Source organism: Enhydra lutris, unplaced genomic scaffold, assembly GCF_002288905.1.
Source record: "Enhydra lutris kenyoni isolate GAN:26980312 unplaced genomic scaffold, ASM228890v2 scaffoldscaffold95, whole genome shotgun sequence".
NCBI classification, from domain to species: Eukaryota; Metazoa; Chordata; class Mammalia; order Carnivora; family Mustelidae; genus Enhydra; species Enhydra lutris.
In genome coordinates this window covers 1,913,623-1,935,542 of record NW_019154179.1, presented here as the reverse complement: position 1 = coordinate 1,935,542, position 21,920 = coordinate 1,913,623, and the positions used below count along the sequence as shown (strand labels likewise).

At 37.8% G+C, this 21,920-nt stretch overlaps 2 pseudogenes; one reads left to right on the top strand and one right to left on the bottom strand.

Moving 5' to 3' along the window:
- Window positions 1–1,886: 1,886 nt before the first annotated feature.
- Window positions 1,887–2,515, top strand: LOC111139095 (annotated as a pseudogene).
- Window positions 2,516–9,884: 7,369 nt separating this feature from the next.
- On the bottom strand, window positions 9,885–20,696 carry LOC111139094 (annotated as a pseudogene).
- Window positions 20,697–21,920: the final 1,224 nt, after the last annotated feature.

The window sequence follows — 21,920 nt, the reverse complement described above, 5'->3', positions numbered from 1 at the left end:
TTCTACAGTGGGTGTTCCTGATTGGCAGTGACCTTCCTCCAAGCAGTGATTCTGGGATCAAGACTTTTCCCATCTTAGGAACAAAACATAGTTTCCACGGGTGCATGTTTGGCTGCCTCAGCCACAAGGGGAAAGAAAGTCAAGGATGAGTGGGGGAAGTTTTAATAGGCCAGGCCAAAACAGGGTCTATACTCCCTGCCACATTTGTTCCCTTGAGCTTAGTCACATGGCCATACTTAACTGCAAAGGCTTAGAAAGATAGATTAATGTACACCCAGGAAGAAGAAGAAATGGTCTGCTGAGCATCTAGAGTTTTCTCCCATAGCAGTCCATTTGGGTTTAAAAAATAAACTAGATTTGTATTTCATGTCATACCCACAATAACAAAATTAAGATAGACTAGTAAGCTAACACCTAAAAAAATAAGCTAAACCAAACTCAACTATGAAAGTATTACAAAAAATATTTTTTTTATGGTTTTGGGGCTTGAAAGGCCTTAAGCAAATCACAGAACCCAGAAACTATAAAGGAAAAGACTGGCATATTTAATTGTATGTAAACTAAAAATATCTGAACAACCAAGGATGCTGTAAACAATGTAAAAGAAGTATGAAATCAGAAGAAAATATTTACAATGTATATATTACTGACAATAGATAAACATGTAGAATATGCAAACACTTATGCAAATCATTGAGAAGACAACTCAATGGAAAAGATACACCAAATATTTGAATAGGAATTTTCTGAAGGAAAAAAAGCAAATAGCTAGCAAACACATGAAATGCTGCTCAAAAGCAACATAATCAAGGAAATGCACATTTAAATAATAAATGACTTTGCCCATCAATTTGGCAACAATAAAAAAATTTTTATCATGTTCAGTATTAAAGTGCATGTAAGAAAATGTGTCCTCTTTTATACTCTTGGGAGAAATGTAAGTTATCACAGTGTTTTGAAGGGCAATTTGACTATATCAATTAAAATTTCTATAGCTTTCAACCTAGTAATTATTCAATACAGCAACATTTCCCCCTGTGCATAAGGTAGCATAACTAAGACTGTTCATTGAATTATTGTTTAAAATATTAGAAAAAATTTAAACAGTCTAAATGTCCATCAGTAGAAGAATAATTGGGAATAATATTATCAACCTATGCTATTAATACATGCCATGGAAATCCTATGCTATGCAGTGAATAAAAAAGATAAGATGAAGCTGAATGTGTGGCATGGAGGAATCTCTAGGACATGTTTTTCTAAGTGAAAAAGCAAGTTACAAAGCAATAGGAACAGCTTAATCTCAATGAAGTTTTTAAGAAAAGTCACAAGATATACTCTGCATTTTTATATGCACATCTTTACAAGTGCATTTTAAGAAGTCTGGAAAGATACTACTAAACCAACAACAAAGTTTACGTCTGAGGATGAACATAGAAACTGAATTTAAAAGAAGCCATTGGGTTTTGATATTGGGAAATCCTTGATGACTTTGAAGATCAAACCTCATAGAAGTTGTGAAACCAGAAACAATAGTGAAGAAGTAAACGAATGGAGGAAGGTGGACAGGGGAAGTGAGCATAGAGAGAAGCAACACACAACGTTCCAGAGAAAATGGAACAGAAATGTACAATGAACACAAAAGGAATGGTGTGGTGGTGTGGATGACCTTAGGACACCAGCTGGTGATGTCTGGAGCCAGAGGGACTTGTGAACTAGATTGCAGCCAGATTTCATGATGAATTTGGGGAGTATTTTGGGCTCAGAGGTTGGCTGTGTATTGGGATGTTGCTGATTGGAATTGAGGGGGAATGGCAGGAAGTCTTCTGTTGACTTCACCTTGCTGTTAAAGAAAATTAGTGGGCTTTGCCACATCTACTGTGAGAATGAAGACCATTCTCTGCAATCAGACAGTTGACATTCCAGAAAATGTTGACCTCACTGTGAAAGGATGCACTATTACTGTGAAGAGGCCCAGAGGAACCCTGTGAAGGATCTTCAATCACATCAATGTAGAACTCAGTCTTCTGGGAAAAAAAGAGTTGACAAGTGGCAAGTGGTAGAGAAGTGGGAGGAACTCATTACTGTTCACACCACTTGTAGATATGTACAGAACACAGTCAAGGGTTGGGCTTCCAGTACAAGATGAGGTCTGTGAATGCTTACTTCCCCCATCAACATTGTTATTCAGGAGAATGGTTCTCTTATTGAAATCCAAAAATTCTTGGATGAAAAATACATCTGCAGGGTTTGGATGAGGCCAGGCGTTCCTTGTTCAGTAGTTTAGGCCCAGAAAGATGAGTTAAATATTGAAGGAAATGACATTGAACTTGTATCAAGTTCAGCTGCTTTGATTCAGCAAGCCACAACAGTTAAATATAAGGATAATAGAACGTTTTGGATGGTCTCTATGTTTCTTTTGGATTTTCTGGGAGATAGCAGTGTCTTTTGTTCTAATGAGGTGACTTGGTATGCTCCTGAATGGGGGCTGGTCACCAGAAAGTCCAAGCCATGATAAAGAGCTTGGAATTTTCAGCTCTGCTCCTCATTCTCCAGGGAGAGGGGAGGGGCTGGAAATGGGGTTAAAGATTGATCATGCCTATGTGACGAAGCCTCTATAAAAATTCCAGTGGGGTTTGGAGGGCCTCCAGGTTGGTGAGCATATAGAGGTGCAAGAAGAGTAGCATACTTACAGAAGGCATGGAAGCTCCATGCCCCTTCTCATATACCTTGCCCTGCACTTCTCTTTCACTTGGATGTTCATCTGTATCCTTTATCCTATCCTTTTATAATAAATTGGTAAACGGTAAGCAAACTGTTTTTCCTAAGTTCTGTGAACTGCTTTAGCAACGTAACTGAACCTGAGGAAAGGCTCACAGTAACCTCTGATTTATAGCTGATCAGTCAAAAAATGGGTTAAAACCCAGGTTTGATGTTGGCATCTTTAGTAGGGGGCTGGGTGGGACAGTCTTATAGGCCCTTAACCTGTGGGATCTGATGCTATCTCTATGTAGATAGTATCAGAATTGTTTTAAATTTTAGAACACTCAGCTGGTGCCATGGAATTGCTTGGTTTGGGGGGTAAAACCACATCTAGTGTCAGAAGTGTTGTGACTGGGTAGACAGTAAAGGAGAAACACAGAAGTGAGTCTTTCCCACTCAGATCTGAACAAATAAAAGAACTTATACAACTCAACAACAAAAAGGCAAGTAATCCAGTTAAAAATGGGCAGAGGACCTGAATAGACATTTTCCCAAAGAAGACATACAGATGGCCAAAATGTACATGAAAAGGTGCTTGACTTCATTAATCATCAGGAAAATGCAAACCAAAACTACAATGAGATATCACCTCACATCTGCTAGAATGGCTATTATCAAAAAGACAAGAAATATCAAGTGCAAAGGATGTAAAGAGAAAGAAACCCTCATGCACCATTGGTGGGAATGTAAATTAATACAGCCACTGTGGAAAACAGTATAGATGTTCCTCAAAGAATTAGAAGAACTACCATATAATCCACCAATTCCATTTCTGGCTATTTATCTGAAGAAAATGAGAACACTAACTTAAAAAAATATCTGCATCTTCATGCTCATTGAAGCATTATTTACAATAACCAAGATATGGAAACAACCTAATTGTCCACTGATGGATCAATGGATAAAGAAGATGTGCTAACACGTGCAATAGAACATTATTATATGCAATAGAACAGCCACAAAAAAAAAAAAAAAGAAAAGAAATCCTGCCATTTGTGACAGCATGGATGGATGTTGAGGGCATTATGCTAAGTGAAATAAGTCGGGCAGAGAAGGACAAATACTGCATGATCTCACTTACACGTGACATCCAGAATAAAAACTAAAACATCCCCAAAACACTCCCCCCCAAACAAAACAAAACAAAATCCAAGTTCATAGATACAGTGAACAGATTGGTGGTTGCCAGAGAAGGAGGTAGAGGATAGGTGAAATGGGCGAAGGTGGTCAAATGTACAAACTTATAGTTATAAAATAAATAAGCCATGGGGATGTAATGTACAGCATGGTGACTATAGTTAATAATACTGTTTTGCATATTTAAAAGTTGCTAGGAAAGTAGATCTTAAAAGTTCTCATCACATGAAAAAATTTGTAACACTGTATGGTGACAGATAATAGACTTATTGTGGTGATCATTTTGCAATATATAGAAATATTGAATCATTATATTATATACCTGAAACTAATGTTATATGTCAATTATACCTCAATTAAAAAAAAGATAGGAACAATATATTATATATCACACTTGTGATAATGGACTTGTATACCATATACATAAAGAACACTCAAAACTAAATAATAAGAAAACTATTGACAAATTAGGCAAAAGATGTGAAGACACGTCACCAAAGAAGATCTGTGGATCAAATAAGCACATGAAAAGATGCTCAGCACCAACAAGAAAATGCACATTAAATTTACAATGGGATACCATTATACATGAAGTAAAATAGCTGACAAAAATGAAAAGGACTGACAATATGTCAGGATGTCAAGGTCGTGGAGAAACCACAACTCTAATAAACTGATGGTGGGAGTGTAAAATTATATAACTGCATTGGAAAACTGCCCAGCAGTAGACAATTTTTTAAAATCTTATCACTATGAATACATCATCCCACTGCCTTCTGGTTTCCATGGTTTCTGATGAGAATCAGCCATTGATATTATTGAGGATTACATGTACATGATGATTTGCTTCTCTTGCTATTTTCAAGATTCTCTTTTTTCATTTTGGGAGAATTTTATTTTATTAAAAATTTTTAATTTGAGGCACCTCTGGGTGGCTCAGATGGTTAAGTGTCTGTGTTTTGCTCAGGTCATGAACCCAGGGTCCTGGGATCAAGCCCCATGTCTGGTTCCTGACTCAGCAAGAAGTCTGCTTCTCCCTCTCCCTCTCCTGCTCCCCCTGCTCATACTGTCTCTCTACATTCTCTGTATTTCTGTCTCAAATGAATAAATAAAATATTAAAAAATTTTTAATTTGAATATAGTTGACACCCAATGTACAATATAGTGATTCAACTTCTCTATATGTTATGCTATGCTCACCACAAGTGTAGCTGCCATCTCCTACATGATGCTATTAAAATATCACTAACGACATGTGCCATTTATTCCTGTGGCTTATTCATCCTATAACTGGAAGCTTGTATCTCCCACTCCTTTTCACTTCATCCATTTTGCCTATGCCCAAACCTCATCTCTCTGGCAACCATTTGTTCTCTGAATTTTAGGTTTAATTCTGTTTTCCATTTGTTTGTTTTTTCATTTGTTTTGCTCTTTTTATATTCCACATATGAGTGAAATCATATGGTACTTATTTTCTCAGTCTGACTTATTTTGGTTAGCATAATACTCTCTATGTCTGTCCATGCTGTCCCAGATGGCAAGCTTTCATTCTTTTTATGGCTGTGTAATATTCCATTGTATATGCATACCAATCTTTTTTCTCCATTCATCTATCAATGGACACTTAAGTTGCTTCCACATCTTGGCTATTGGTAATAATGCTACAATAAACATAGGGGTGCAAAAATCTTTTCAAATTAGTGTTTTCATTTTCTTTGAATTATAACCAATAGTGAAATTATTGGATCATATGGTGTTTCTTCTATTTAATTTTTTGAGGGATCTCCATATGGTCTCTACAGTGGCTGTACCAATTTACATTCCCACCAACAGTGCACAAGGGTTCCTTTTCCTCTGCATCTTTGCCAGCATTTGTTATTTTTTTGTCTTTTTGATTTTAGCTATTCTGATAATGTGAGGGGTATCTCATTGTGGTTTTGATTTGCATTTTCCTAATGACACTGCTGTGTCTGTTGGCCATCTATACGTCTTCTTTGGCAAAATGTCTAGTCAGGTCTTCTGCCTATTTTTAAAATTGGATTGTTTGAGGTTTTTTTCATGTTGAATTGTGTAAATTCTTTATATATTTTAGATATTAGCCTCTTATCAAATATATCATTTGCAGATATCTTCTTCCATTCAGTACGTTGCCTTTTGTTTTGTTGATAGTTTCCTTCACTGTGCAAAAGTTTTTTATTTTGATGTAGTTCCACTTGTTTATTTTTGCTTTTGTTTCCCTTGCCTGAGGAAACATATCTAGAAAAATGTTTCTATGGCTAAAGTCAGAGAAATTACTACTTGGGTTCTACACTTTTTAACTGAAGTATAATTAATGTTCAGTGTTATATTAGTTTCAGGTATACAATACAGCAATTCAGCAATTCTATACACTACTCAGTGCTTATCACGATAAATGTACTTGTAATCCCCTTCACCTACTTCACCCATCCCCCACCCAACTCTTCTCTGGCAACAACCAGTTTGTTTTCTGTATTTAAGATTCTATTTGTCTCTTGTTTTGCTTTGTTTCTTAAATTTCACATATGAGGAAAATCATATAGTATTTGTCTTTCCCTGGCTTATTTCACTAAGCATTATGCCCTCTTTGTCTATCTGTGTTGTTGCAAATGGCAAAATTTCATTCTTATTATGACTGAGAAATATTTTATTTATTTATTTGACAGACAGAGATCACAAGTAGGCAGAGAGGAGGGCAGAGAGAGAGGAGGAAGCAGACTTCCCACTGAGCAGAGAGCCCGATGCAGGGCTCGATCCCAGGACCCTGGGATCATGACCTGCACTGAAGACAGAGGCTTTAACCCACTGATCATGACCTGAGCCAAAGGCAGAGGCTTTAACCCACTGAGCCACCCAGGAGCCCCTTCTGTCCATTTTTTAATTGGAATATTCGGCTTTTTGTTGTTGAGTTGTATAAATTCTTTATATACTGATATTAACCCCTTATTGGATGTGCCATTTGCAAATATCTTCTCCCATTCAGTAGGTTGTCTTTTTGTTTTGTTGATAGTTTCCTTCATTGTACAAAAGCTTTTTATTTTGAGGTAGTCCCAACAGCTTAATTTTGCTTTTGTTTCCCTTGCCTTAGGACACATGTCTAGAAAAATATCTCTTTAGTTGCCTATATGTTTTCCTAGGAATTTTATGGTTTCAGGTCCCACAGTTAGGCCTATAGTTTGAGAATTTTTTTTTTTGTATTTTGTGTATTTTGGTGTGAGAAATTGGCCCAGTTTTATTTTTTTGCATGTAGCTTTCCAGTTTTCCCCCACCACTTATTGAATAGACTGCCTTTTCCTCATTAAATATTCTTGCCTCCTTTGTCATAGATTAATTAACCAGTAAGTATAGGTTATTTCTGGGCTCAATTTATTCTGTTGACCTATGTGTCTATTTTTTTGTGTCAGTACCATACCGTTTTGATTATTACAACTTTGTAGTATATCTTGAAATATGGAATTGTGATACCTCTGGCTTTGTTCTTCTTTCTCATAATTGCTTTGATTATTCAGAGTCTTTTGTGGTCCCATACAAATTTTAGTATTATTTGTTCTAGTTCTTGTGGAGGCCGAGAAAAGTAAGGCCATCCCACCTCAAGTTTAGCTGATGTGGGAAACAGAGGGAGAAGAAAATCATTAAAATTCCTCACCTATTGACAAGCCCTTGAAACAGACAGAGTGGCTCTCCCCTGGGGACTTAACCACCCTCACCTTGAGATTTTGCTAAGGACAATCCTAGCCTGACTGACCCCCTACCCCAACAGGTCCGACCAGAATCCTGTAAGTCTACTTTAACAATTCCTTTAGGAAACTTTATCTCTAAACCTCCAAGATAGTGTCGAGAATCATTCCCAAGTATATGACCCACTGATCTACATCTAAAGGGTCTCACAAGAAGATTTTTATTATTGGTAATGAATAACCTTTTCCTCAGACAAGAGCTAGCCCCTCAAGGTCCTAGAGACCTCGCTTCCAAAATTCCTTAGAGACTTACATCATCCATAACCCCCTTTTTCCTCACCCACCGCCGAGTCCACCCCTACTCTGCCTTTAAAAACTCTGACTGTAATCTGGCTCAGGGTCCAAGTCCCTACTCCGCTGTCAGGTATACTTGGGCCCAAGCTTAAGCTTGTCAAATAAACCCTCGTGTGATTGCATCGCTGCTTGGCTCCTTGGTGGTCTCTCGGACACGAAAACTCGGGCATAACAGTTCTGTGAAAAATGCTGTTGGTATTTTGATAAGGATTGCATTGAATCCGTAGAATGCTTTGGGTAGTGTCGACATTTTAAAAATATTACTTCTTCCAAGCCATGAACATGGAATATCTTTCCATTTTTTTGTGTCATTATTTCTCTTATCAATATTTTATAGTTTTCAAAATACAGATCTCTCACCTCCTTGGTTAAGTTTATTCCTAGGTATTTTATTCTTTTGGTGAAATTGTAAATGGCATTGTTTTCTTAATTTCTCTTTCTGTTGCTTTAAATTATTAGTATACGTAAACGCTACTGATTCCTGGGTATTACTTTTATATCTGGAGCTTTACTGAATTCATTTGTTACCTCTGTTTTCTGATGAGTTGTTAGAGTTTTTTATGTATAGTATCATCTCATCTGCAAATAGTAACATTTTAACTTTTTCCTTACCAGTATGGATGGCTCTTATTTCTTCTTCTTGTCTGATTGCTGTGGCTAGGACTTCCAGTACTATGGTGAGTAAAAGTGGTGAGAACAGATATGTTTATCTTGTTCCTGATCTTAGAGGAAAAGGTCTCAGGTTTTCACCATTAAGTATGATGTTAACTATGGATTTTTCATATATGACGTTTATTATGTTGAGGTATATTCCCTCTACATTCACTTTGTTGAGAATTCTTATCGTGAATGGATGTTGAATTTTGTCAAATGCCTTTTCTGTATCTATTGAGATGATGTATTATGTTGACTGATTTGTGAATACTGAACTGTTCTTGCATCCCTGGTATAATTCCCAATTGATCACGGTGAATGATTCTTTTAATGCGCGGTTGAATGCAATTTTCTAGTATTTTGTTAAGGACTTTTGCATCTATGTTCATCAGGGATATTGGCCTATAGTTTTCTTTTCTTTCTTTTCTTTTTGTGGTGTCTTCATCTGGTTTTGGTATGAAGGCTATTCTGGCCTTGTAGAATGTATTTGGAAGTTTTCCTTCCTCTTCTATTTTTTGGAATAGTTTGAAGAGAAATGTTTGGTAGAATTCACCTGTGAATCCATCTGGTCCTGGATTTTATTTTGTTGATAGTTAATTCATTGTTTTTAGATTTATTTATTTGTTTGTTTAAGTAATCTCTACACCCAGTGTGGGGCTCAAATTCGCAACCCTGAGATCATGACAAACACTCCATTGGCATTACTTTTTGGTAGGTCCCCAAAAGTATTATACTAGCATCTTGGGAAGATAAAATAATCACAATCTATTGTTTCTATTTTTAATAGCTTTTCAGAGAAGCTTTAAAAATCATCTTTATTGAATAAATAACCCACAAATAGCAAGTAATTATATGTAGATCAATATTCTCTTTACCTCCCACCATTTCATTTTGATGCTTGAAAAACAATTTTTATGTCTTAGCTAAAATTTGATTACTTTGAAACTGCTTAAAATAAACATAAAGCATTGTTTTGCTTTTCTCAGCATATCTCTCCATTTCTTGTTTTTATTTTTTATTTTTTTCACTCTGCATTTTATTACTGAAATACATTGCTTTACCAGCACCACCCACAATAAAATCTTACCTAGATTTCCCATCTTTCCCCTCAGGGCCCCTGCCAGCCCTGCACAAAGTGCTCCAGGATTCTCTGCCCACTGACCATTTTGGAGTGTGTCCCTTGGATAGCCCATGGAAACCAACTGGCACCTTTCTGAAGAAAATAGAAAGGGGAGATGGAGCCTCAGGAGGGGCTTATTTGAGGGCCTTGGCCACTTGCTCCTAAGTCAGCCCGATCTCCTCATCATCTGGACTCTTCCAGAGCCTGGGAAATTCACAAGTATGGCAGAACACCTCTGGAATGGAGAATCCCCTGTACTTCTTACATACCAACTGTACAATGTGGAGCTTTGGCAACAGGTTGCTGTTAGCCAGAGTAAGCTCACTGCCATCCAGAAACTTCCCATGAGAGATGCCCTCATCCTCAGCACTGGTCTCATCTACTTCTTCTGGGAGGGAAGGATGTCAAGGAATTGTCTAAAACTTTCAGGGCTTTCAGGAGCCCCTCCTTTCAATTATCATTGAGTGCCGAGTTTGAATTCTTGATGTAAGCAGAAAATTTGGCGAGTATGTCCAGCCCAACCACGTTGGATTCAGGATTCAGAGCTGCCAGCTTGGGGTACCTGGGAGGGCACAGCACTGCCTCCAGAAACTTCTCCATCTTCTTGGTGTCTGTGTGCACTTTGGCGCTGTACAGCAGGAATGGGAGCTGCCCTCCTGGGCACAGCTTCTCTACTGTCTTGGTGTCAACAGTGGTGACATTGAAGGTAACGCCCTTGAACCAGAGTACCATGAACAGTCTGTGGGAGAAGAGGCAGTTCCTAGTTTTGGACCCATCCCTGCCAGCCTTCAGGAACGACTGAACCTAAGGTTTTCTTCAGCCATGGTTTCCACCAGGACCAGGAAGCAGCTAGTGCTAAGGGAACTGGGAGGGGCCTGGGCTTGGGAAGGCAGGTCTCACGCGCAGAGACTCTCTCCCCCAGACCTAGGGCTATTCCTTCAGCACAACACAAGCCAGAGGAGACCTGCTCACACAAGACACGGCTTCCCCACCAGCCCAGCATACCCCACTCCCTGCCCCTCCATTTCTCGTTTTTAAAGGTTCTTTTTAAAATTTCAAAACTTCAAAATGTTAATAAACAATGTCTTATAGTTATCATTGTATAGGTCTTTCACACATTTTGTCAAATTTAAGCCTAATGGTTTCATATTTCTGATGCTGTTATAAATAGTAGTCTTTATAGATTTTAATTTTAATTAATTAATTATTTTGACAGAGAGAAAGATCCCAAGTAGGCAGAGAAGCAGGCAGAGAGAGAGGGGGAAGCAGGTGCCCTGCTGAGCAGAGAGCCCAATGCGGGGCTCGATCCTAGGATCCTGAGATCATGACCTGGGCCGAAGGCAGAGGCTTAACCCACTGAGCCACCCAGGTGCCCCTAGATTTTAATTTTTAGAACAGTTTTACATTTACTGGAAAATTAAGCAGATGGTACAGAGAATTTCCACATATTCCCTGCACACAATCCTCCCTATTATTAACACTTTCTATAAATATGATGTTTGTTACAATTAATAAACTAGTAGTGATACATTATTATTGAATGAAGTATATAGTTTATTCAGATTTCCTTAGTTTTTCTATAATGTCCTTTTCTTTCCAGGATTCTACCTGGGATACTACATTACACTTCATTGTTATACCAGGGAAACTTGGCTCTTCTTGGCTGTGACAGTTCATCAGATTTTCCTTGTTGTTTCGGTTTTGTTTTGTTTTGTTTTTATGACTGACATTTTTGAGGAATTCTGGATATGTATTATAGGATGTCCTTCTGTTGGAATTTGTCTGATATTTTTCCCATGGTTAGATAGGGATATGGATTTGTAGGAGGAAGATCACAGAGTCAAAATACCATTTTCATCACATCATCAGAATACATACTATCAACGTTATTTATTACTATTCATATTTGCCTTTATCCCCTGGCTGGAACAGTGTTTCTCATGTTTCTCCAGTGTCAAGTTACTCTATGATTCCTCCCTTTCCATACTGTATTCTTATTTGGAATTCTTCTGCATGGGAGATTTGTCTCTTTTCCCCCATTAATTTAATCAATCATTTATTTATATAATATGGACTCATGAATATGTATGTTATACTATATGTTATAATCCTATACTATATTTTGTTATTCAGATTACTTCAGTTTTGACTATTTGAAAGCTCTTTCCATTTACTCTTCTGTCCCTTTGACATACTCACATCAATGTAGGGATTTATTTATTTATTTATTTATTTTTAAGCACTTTTCTTACTTTCTGGCACTACAAGATGCTTCAGGCTCATTGTCTGCATTTCTTAGTATAACGCTATTTCTCCAAGGAAACTTGGTTCTCAATATTGACAATTTATATTAGAAGCCAGTATCTAAGAACTAGATGTGTAAAATACTTTTTTAAATGATAAAAAAAGCAATGGTTATTGAGCAGTTTCTTGAATATAACATCAAAGGAACAAGTAAATGGACTTCATCAAAATTAAACACTTGTGCGTCAAAAGATACTCTAAGGAGAGTGAAAGGATGCACAGAATGGGAGAAAATATTTGCCAGTCATATAGCTGAAGGGTCTAGTATTCAGAATATATAAAGAACTCTTACAACTCCCCAACAAAAAGATAAACAACCCAGTTAAAACTAGGCAAAGTATTTCTTTTTTTAAAAAATATTTTATTTATTTATTTGACAGAGAACACAAGCAGGCAGAGTGGCAGGCAGAGGGAGAGGGAAAGCAGTCTCTCCACTGAGCAGGGAGCCCAATGTGGGGCTTGATCCCAAGTCCCTAGGATCATGACCTGAGCCAAAGGCAGCCACCCAACCGACTGAGCCACCTAGGCACCCCTAGGCAAGGTATTTCAACAGACATTTCTTTCAAGAAGAAACACAAACAGGCAATAAACACATAAAGAGATGGTTAATATTATTAATCATTAGGGAAGTACAAATGAAAACCACAATGAGCTATCACATCACACCCACTAAAATGGCTATAATTTTTAAAGGAAAATAATGTGTGTTGGGAGGATGTGAAGAAATTGGAACCCTCATACATTGTTAGTGGGAATGTAAAATGATGTAGCCACTGAGGGTAAGCACTTGGCAGTTCCTCAAAAAAGTTAAATATAGAGTTACCATATGACCCAGCAATTCCACTGTTAGGTATCTACCCAGAGAATTGAAAACATGTATAGACACAAAAACTTATACATGAATGTTCACAGCAGCGTTACTAATAATAGCCCAAAAGTAGAAACAACCTACATATTCAACTGCTAAATGGATGAGCCTTGAAAACATGTTAAGTGAAAGAAGTCAGACACAGTAAGTCACATGTAGTATGATTCCATTTATATGAAATACCCAGAATAGGCAAATCCATAGAGAAAGTAGATTAGTGATTCCCAAGGGATTGGGGAAGAGACTCGGAAACTGTAGGGTTTCCCTTGGGGTGACGGAATTGTTCTGAACACAGATCGTGGCACTGATTGCACAACATTGTGAATCAATGAAAAATCCTGCAATGTATATTTTCAAATCGTTAAAATAATAAATTTTATGTTGTGTGAATTTTATCTCAATAAAAAATAAATGATATAAATAATGTGATCATTAAAGGAAAATTAGAGAATGGAGATAAGCAAAAAAGAAGGAAATCAATATCCTACTTCCTTTCCCCTAGTACACAATCTTTCACATTGTCTTCTATGCATACATATACATATAATAAATAAATGACATCACAGCGTATCATCTCTGGTTTACCAGAGCAGATCCGGAGACAAGGATTTGAGTATGACAGGTTTATGTAGGAAGAGAGGAAACCACTGGTTGGAGGGTAGGGAAGTGAAACAAGGAAGGGAAAACAGTCAGTAAAATCTGCCTTCTCAAGCAAGCAAATGACCACTGTGGGCAACTGAAACCATATCTCACTGGGGAAATTCTGGGAGCCAAAGTAGATCATGCACCTGAGACATCACACCTGAGAGGAGCTGAATATGTAAATAGCAACTGTCTATATTGTTGGAGAGCTGCTGGGAGGAGGCGGTGGTATTAATTCCCCAGGACTTCTGATGTGGGGCCCCAACAAAAAGGAGATTCTAGGGTTGAGAGTAAATTCTCAGGCAAAGAGCTGCAATTTCTGGCAGCTGGAAGCACAGTGAGTATGTGCTGAAATGTTAAGTGTGAGGGAAAATAGGCAGGACACTGATAACATATACTACACATATGTGCATATATAAGATATGGATCGATAGATTGATACAGAGTTGTATTTAGATCTCAATCTATATTTATCTGAAATATTTCCACTCAAAGCATCAATTTGGATATACAGATTAATCCTTTATGTGTGGCTAAAAGGTTGGTCCCAATTGGACACTTTAAGAATGCCATTGAGTTTTCTATGATTCTAACAGAGAAATTCTTTGTCAAAGTAATTTTCATTAAGACTATCATGATAATGGTAACTTAGTTTAAATTTTCACTACACGAAGTGAATATGAATATCACATTCATGAATTCATGAATATTACATGAAGTTACAGACAACATTTTATATTATATTATCCTGGTGATATTGATTCTTGGACATATATATTCTTGCTTACAGGAAACAAAAAGTTCAATACTAAAATAGTAATAATTGCAGAATTTATGATATTTCATTGGAGTTAGGTTTTAGAAGAAAGTATTTGGGTGTGTTATTAATAACCAATTTGCATTGTCCTTTCTAAGCCATGTTTTTTGTTTTGTTTTGTTATTTCTACTCTCTCCTTCTCTCCCGCCCTTCTTCCTTCTTTTTTGCTTTGGTTTTTTCGATGTGGGTTTTTTTGTTTTGTTTTGTTTTGTTGTTCTTTGTTTTTGCCACTGGAGTATGTTAGATAATTTTCCCACCTGTTGCAGCAAGTCAACCATGTGACACAAAGATAGATGGGTCAGACACTCGCCAAATCTTCCAGGCAGGATGTTCTCTGGAGAGTGAAAGCTTAGGAATTGCTGAAGATACGGCAAAAACTCTTGGTAAGAAATCTTTGGGCTCTTTTCTCTTCAGCTAGAGAGTTTCTAAATTCAAAGTATTACACAGCAAAGGTATACTTCTTTGAATTTAGAAACTCTTTAGCTAAGGGGCACAAGGAAACTTTCTGGAAGGATGGAAATGATCTGTGTTCACTGGGTTGGTAGTTAGGCAGATGTATACTATTGTCAAAAGTCACAAACCTGGGAGTGCTTGTGTAGCTCAGAGGGTTAAAGCCTCTGCCTTCGGCTCAGATCATGATCTCAGGATCCTGGGATGGAGCCCCACATCGGGCTCTCTGCTCAGCGGGGAGCCTGCTTCCCCTGTCTCTCTCTGCCTGCCTCTCTGCCTACTTGTGATCTCTCTCTGTCAAATAAATAAATAAAATCTTTTAAAAAAATAAAAATAAAGATTTTATTTATTTATTTGACAGAGAGAGATCACAAGTAGGCAGAGAGGCAGGCAGAGAGTGGGGGAGCAGGCTCCCCGCTGAGCAGAGAGCCCGATGTGGGGCTCCATCCCAGGATCCTGAGATCATGACCTGAGCCGAAGGCAGAGGCTTAACCCACTGAGCCACCCAGGCGCCCCATAAATAAAATCTTTTTAAAAAAAAAGCAACAAATCTGAATTTTATTGCATGCAATTATATCTCATTGAAGTTGATTTTAAAATAAAATATTGCTGGTAATAACAAAAGAATATCAACAGAAGAAACAAAACAGCAAGTAAAATATCAATAAAAAGAAATTAAAAAATTCAAAGTAATACATACTATGTAACCAAGTTAGGAAAATGTTATTATTTATATGGTAACAGATGGTGAGCATTGAGTAATGTATAGAATTCTGTATTACTATGTTGTATACATGAAACTAGCATAACACTGTATGTAAATTATACTTCAATATGATTTTTAAAGAAAGAAAATGTTATTATTTTATCATGTGGTTCTAGAATCCCTTCTATTGAAACAGCTAATACTGGGACATGTGCAGCCCTCACCACTATCCATCTGCTGAACTCTTCCATTATCTCCCTGGATATCCCATTATCCCAATGGATAACTCTGTACCCATTCAACTATAACTCCCCATTCTCTCTTCCTTAACTCCAGTATCCTTAATACTCTGTGAGTGATTTTTGAGTTGTGATAAACTGAAAAAGGGGAAGAGGTGTAAGTTAGCACCAGCCAGTCTGGTGGTGTTGCACATGAGGAAGCCAGAACGTGGGCGACAGAGACAGCCAAGAGAAGGAGGAGTTCCAGTCCTGCCTCAATCTCAGAAACTCAGGGGAGATTGTAAACTCCTACAATGTGTGAAATTGGAGGATCAAAGCAATTTAATTTTATCTTTTGAGCATCAGAAAGGCCTCCAACTGAAGATGAGGTTACAAAAGGCACTAGTTAGTTTCTGTGAGGCTTGCAAAATTCATTTATTTATTCAGTAAATATTGACTAAACACTTACTATGTGCCAAGCACTGGGATGACAGTAGTGCCTAAGACACATTCTTCACTCTTATGTAGTTTACCCTCTAGGAGGGAGACAGTAAACAAAAATCCTCAAAGCTTTAAAGTTATAAGTAATTGCATTTGTAATTAACACAAAGATCTATAAAATCCTCAAAGAGTTTGCATTCTACTGAGGATGCAGCTGAGTGTGAATAATCCTTAATACAAAAGTGTGTTCTATGATATCCTTCTAGTTGCAGCTAAAATATCCTTTCTTCTTTGAGGCTTTCTGGTTGTCCATCTTTGTAAGTGGAATTAATCAATCCCTTATCTGTTCCAGTGTTGTTTGCACCAGACTTTAATTTTGGATAATCCCATTGGATTTAAGTTTTTTATGTTCTGGTTTTCCCTGCTAGGCTGTCATCTCCTCAAGGGCAATTAGTTTACTCAACTTGGCTTCATTTGATTTAATAACATTTGTTGAGAACCAGCCATCTACTGGACACACTATAAAATGCTAGGGACCCAAAGATATATATATCCTTAGCTCTTGGTTTCATTCTTAAGGAAACTCACTTCCAGGAAATTGAAAAGGACCGAGGGAGGAAACTGAAGGAAGTGGGCCTGGGGAGGAGGGTTTTATAATGGTGTGGGAAGAAACAAGCAAGTTTGGAACTAGGACAGTGGCGGCAGGAATGGAAAGGAGGAAATAAATTCAGAAGACATGCTGGAGATAGGATCTACAGGATTTGGCAATTCATTGGGTAGGGAAGTGGAGTCAAAGTTGAAGACAGTGGTTATTTTATCCCCCTCTAGTTAAAAGCAAATAAAAGGTTGATTCTGCTTACACGAGAATATACCTAGAATAGGTATATTCTTAAATTCTTAAAGACAGTAAGCGGAATAGAGGTTACCAGGGGCTGGGGGAGGAGGGAATGGAGTTCACAGTTCCTGTCTGGGTTGATGAGAAAGTTCTGGACATGGATAGTATTGATGACTGCACAAAATTGTGAGTGTACTTAATGCCCTTGAATTATACACTTAAAAATGATTAAAATAGGGGCACCTGTGTGGCTCAGTCAGTTAAATGTCTGCCTTTGGCTCTGGTCACGATCCCAGGTTCTTGAAATCAGCCTCTATATTGGGATCCCTGCTCAGCGGGGAGCCTGTTTCTCCCTCCATCTCCACTGCTCCCTTGCTTGTGTTTTCTCTCTCTCTCCTTCTATAAGATAAATAAATAAAATCTTTTTAAAAAGATGGAATTTTGAAAATGATTAAAATAGTAAATTTTATGTTATGCATATTTTAGCACAATAAAAACTTAAAAAAAAACAAGTGAAAGAATATATTTTTTGATAGACAATCAGCAATTTTTCTTTTACACTTCAGAATCATTCCTAATTGCAGAATGTATTATCATAAAGAATTCAATTATATGACACATTGTATATTACTACATACTTTCCTGGCATGTTTTATATAATTAACTCACACGTGTTCACCGAGGAGTATTGTTCAGTTGCTTGGACAACATGGGTTTGAACAGCATGGGTCCACTAATGTGTAGATGTTTTTCAGTGAATACAATACAGTATTGTGTTTTTTCTTCCTTATCATTTTCTTTTAAATATTTTATTTATTTATTTGACAGACAGAGATCACATAGTAGGCAGAGAAACAGGCAGAGAGAGAGAGATAGGGATCAGGTTCCCTGCTGAGCAGGGAGCCCGATGTGGGGCTCGATCCCAGGTCTCTGAGATCATGACCTGAGCTGAAGGCAGAGGCTTAACCCACTGAGCCACCCAGGCGCCCCTTCCTTATCATTTTCTTAATAACTTTTTTCTCTAGCTGACTTTATTGTAAGAAAGCAATATTAATACATATACAAAATATGTATTAATTGACTATGTTATTGGTAAGGCTTCTGGTCAACATTAGGCTATTAGCAGTTAAGGTTTTGAGGGAGCCAAATGTTATATGCGGGTTTTCAAACCTCCATCTTGTTCAAGGGTCAACTGTATTGAGTGCTATACAGAATGTGGGGAAATGACTTGCAAAGAGGGTAAATTTCACTTTAAAAAAACGTATTCGTTGAGCATCAAATTTCACTCCATCTCATTTACTCCTCATACAATCATGAGGGAGGTACTAGTTTCATTTATAAATGTTTTTTTAAAGCTGGATTGTTTTAAAATAAATCAGCATTTTTCTGATTTGTCATTACAAATGAATGTGCAAAGCTATTGAGTCTTTTTTCAAAACCAGTAATTGTGTACTGCATCTTTATGTAGCTAATCAGAATTTTGAGAGTTTCTAGCATGAAGACCGTATTTCAAAGTTAAGTTAGTGGTAGTGTCTACTTACATCTATAAATACTCTTTCCAAGTAGAAGAATTAGTGTCATATAATGTTTCTTTATGATGTTCTTTGGTTTAATTTTTATTTTAAAGTGTTGGTTTGTTTAGGGGTGCCTGAGTTGCTCAGTTGGTTATGCATCTGCCTCAGCTCAGGTCATGATCCCAGGATCCCGGAATCCTGGGATCCAGCTGTGCACTGGGCTCTTTACTCAGTGGAGAGCCTGCTCTTCCCTCCCCCTCTGCCTGCCTGCCACTAACCCTGCTGTGCTCTCTCTCTCTCTGTCAAATAAATAAATAAAATCTTTTTAAAAAAAGAAGTTTGGGTTTGTTTTTCTTCTTGTAAATTTTGTGAAATAGTTTTATTTTCTTACTCTTGAAATTTATATGTTGCCCTAAATATTCCTTTCACTTAATCCACTAAACTGGAGAAAATTCTTAGAATCTCCAAATAAAAGTAAGAATGTTATCATACAGTTTTTAAGTCCAGACACAGAAAAAAAGACAATGTCATTAGGCCTATTAATCATCATACTTCCGCTCTGTGAAAGCCACACAAACATTGGCAGTAAGGACAAAGATCATTCAAAAAGAGCCAGAAAAAGGAAATAATTTTTCTTACTTTGGCATGTGCACATTTGAAATATTAGTGCTTTGGAGTGCCTGGGTGGCTTGGTCGGTTAAGCCTCTGACTCTTGATCCCAGCTCAGGTCTTGATCTCAGGGTCTTGAGTTCAAGTTCTGCACTGGGCTCCATACTGGACAGGGAGCCTACTTAAAAAAAAAAAAAAAAGGGTGCCTGGGTGGCTCAGTTGGTTAAGCATCTGCCTTTGGCTAAGGTCATGATCCTGGGGTCTGGGACCGAGCTCTGCCTGCTTAGCGGAGAGCCTTTTTCTCCCTCTGTGTCTGCCCCTCCCCCAACTTGTGCATGTGCTCTCTCTCTGACAAATAAATAAAATCTTAAAAAAAAAAACAACATATGAGAGCTTAAACTAATTTATTTATAACATTCATTCACTTTATGACTTTTAATTAGAGAAATTTGAAGTTTATTGCCTAATACAAATTTAGTGTTATAAGAGATCAGATATTTCCACAGCAGTGATTGCAAATGTCAGAGGCATTCCAGTGCAGGTTAGCAAGGGAGCCACAGAACTTCAGGGGGGTCTGCTATTGTTTTACTCACGTTAAACTTAAAAAAAAAAAAAAAAAGACTGTAACCTTCAAGAATGGGCAAATCCATAGAGACAGAAAACAGATTAGCAGTTGCCACAGCCTAGGGAGGGAGGGTGGGATGGGGAGTAGCTGCTCCATGAGTACAGGGTTTCCTTCTAGAGTGATGCAAATGTTCTGGAGCTAGATGGCCATGATGGTTGCCCAACATGGTGAATGAAGCAAATGCCACTGAATTCTCACTGTCACATGGTTGAAACAGAACAGTTTATGTTATATGTATTTCACTAAAATAAAAAACTAACCTGGGGCACCTGGTTGGCTCAATTGTTAAGTGTCTGCCTTGGGCTCAGGTCAGATTCCCAGGATCCTGGAATCAAGCCCCCGCATCGGGCTCCCTGCTTATCGGGAAGCCTGCTTCTCCCTCTCCCGCTCCCCCTGCTTGTAGTCCCTCCCTCACTGTGTGTGTGTGTCTCTCTCTCTCCCTCCCCATCAATTAAATACATAAATAAAATCTTAAAAAAAAAAACTAACTAACCTCATTACAAAATGATAATTTTAAATTAAATACAAACCCAAGAAGGAGATAAACATCACCAGCAATCCCACTACCCAGATGGAACTGGTGTTGCCATTTTGGTGAGTGTCTTCCCAGTTGTGTTCCTGTACCTATAATTATGTTTCCGTCTTAGTGTAGTAACATAAAACGGAAAGACAGGTGTCTTTGAGAGACCATGGGCAGAAATGCAGCTGGGCCTCAGAAAAGGGCCAAGACCTCTGGGAGCTGAAGGGTCACTGAGAGGTCAGGCAGTATGCCCTGTTCTGACCTCTTCTCCGTGAGCTCTGTGGGCTCTGTGGGTCAGATTTTCTCTTTTCTTAGATTACCTTTTCACTTCTCCATCCTTATGGCCAATTGCTGCCCCACAGCTCCTCAACCCCCCTGCTGACATGACAGCTACCCACAAACGGGCTAGTTCTCTCAGACCCATTTCCAAATTCTGCTCCTGTTTTGGTCAGCTTTAGCCGGGGGATTCAGGTCAGGCAATATAAATGAGAACTAATTCAGATCATTTGCTCTGCAAAATTTTGAGACAGAAAGATATCATCAGCTTTAGCTGTTTTCCAAGGCATGAAAAAATTATAATGATAATAACAGTTTATTGTAGAGGAACTTTACCAACCCACTGTACATATTCAGTTGAAAACAATTTTCTGCATTAGTAGATATTTCACCACCAATTGCAAAAGTAGGTGTGGTTTAATTAATTAATTAAAAAGTTGACATGTACTATGTTTTCAGTGAAGTCATCAACTTGGCACTTCAGATGGAATGCTCTGGACTCATTTTTTCTTAATTCATTCTCTGATTGAAGACCAGGCAGTGCTTAAGATGCACATTCCCAGGAGAGTTTTTTTGAATGAGGATTTTAAGTAAATATTCCTTTAAAAAATATTTTATTTATTTATTGGGGAGAGAGAGAGAGAGAGAGAGCACGAATGGGGAGGAGGAGCAGAGGGAGAGGGAGAAGAAGGCTCCTAGCCAAGCCCTGCTTGGCTTGAGCCGTAGGCAGATACTTAACCAACGGAGCCACCCCAGATGCCTTAAGTAAGTATCCTTTTCCACTGAAAAGGGCAATTTGGGGTTTTGTTAAAAACAGCTTCATTGAAGTATAATTTACTTTCTACAAAATTCTCCTATTGTAAGTGTAAATTCAGTTAAGTAAGTTTACGAAGTTGTGCGTCCATCACTACAATCTCATTTTAGAGCTTTCTCTTCACCCACAGAAGACCCCTCTGCCTAATTCCACTTCCACCTTTAGCCCAAGACAACCACTAATTTATTTGCAGTTTCCATGAATTTGTAAAAAGGACAATTTTATAAAAACTTTTATAGACTTTGTGGAGCCCTCCATATCATCATATACAAATAATGTCCAATTTAATATGTGAGGGATAATAATTTCTTATTTGATCTTCATCAAAATATGTAGTGTTAGGTCTGTTATTAAACAAAACGAGACTGAGACAAAGTGAAAGTTATTTAAAGCTTTATTTTATGATAAGTATTAGAAATCAGATTGATCGGCCAGGGGAACGAGACTGAAACAAAGTTAAAGTTATGCAAAGCTCTATTCTATGCCAAACATTAGAAGTCAGACTGGCCAGGGCCGTCTCTGAAGAGAGCGACCACACCCAGCTTACAGGCTTAAGAA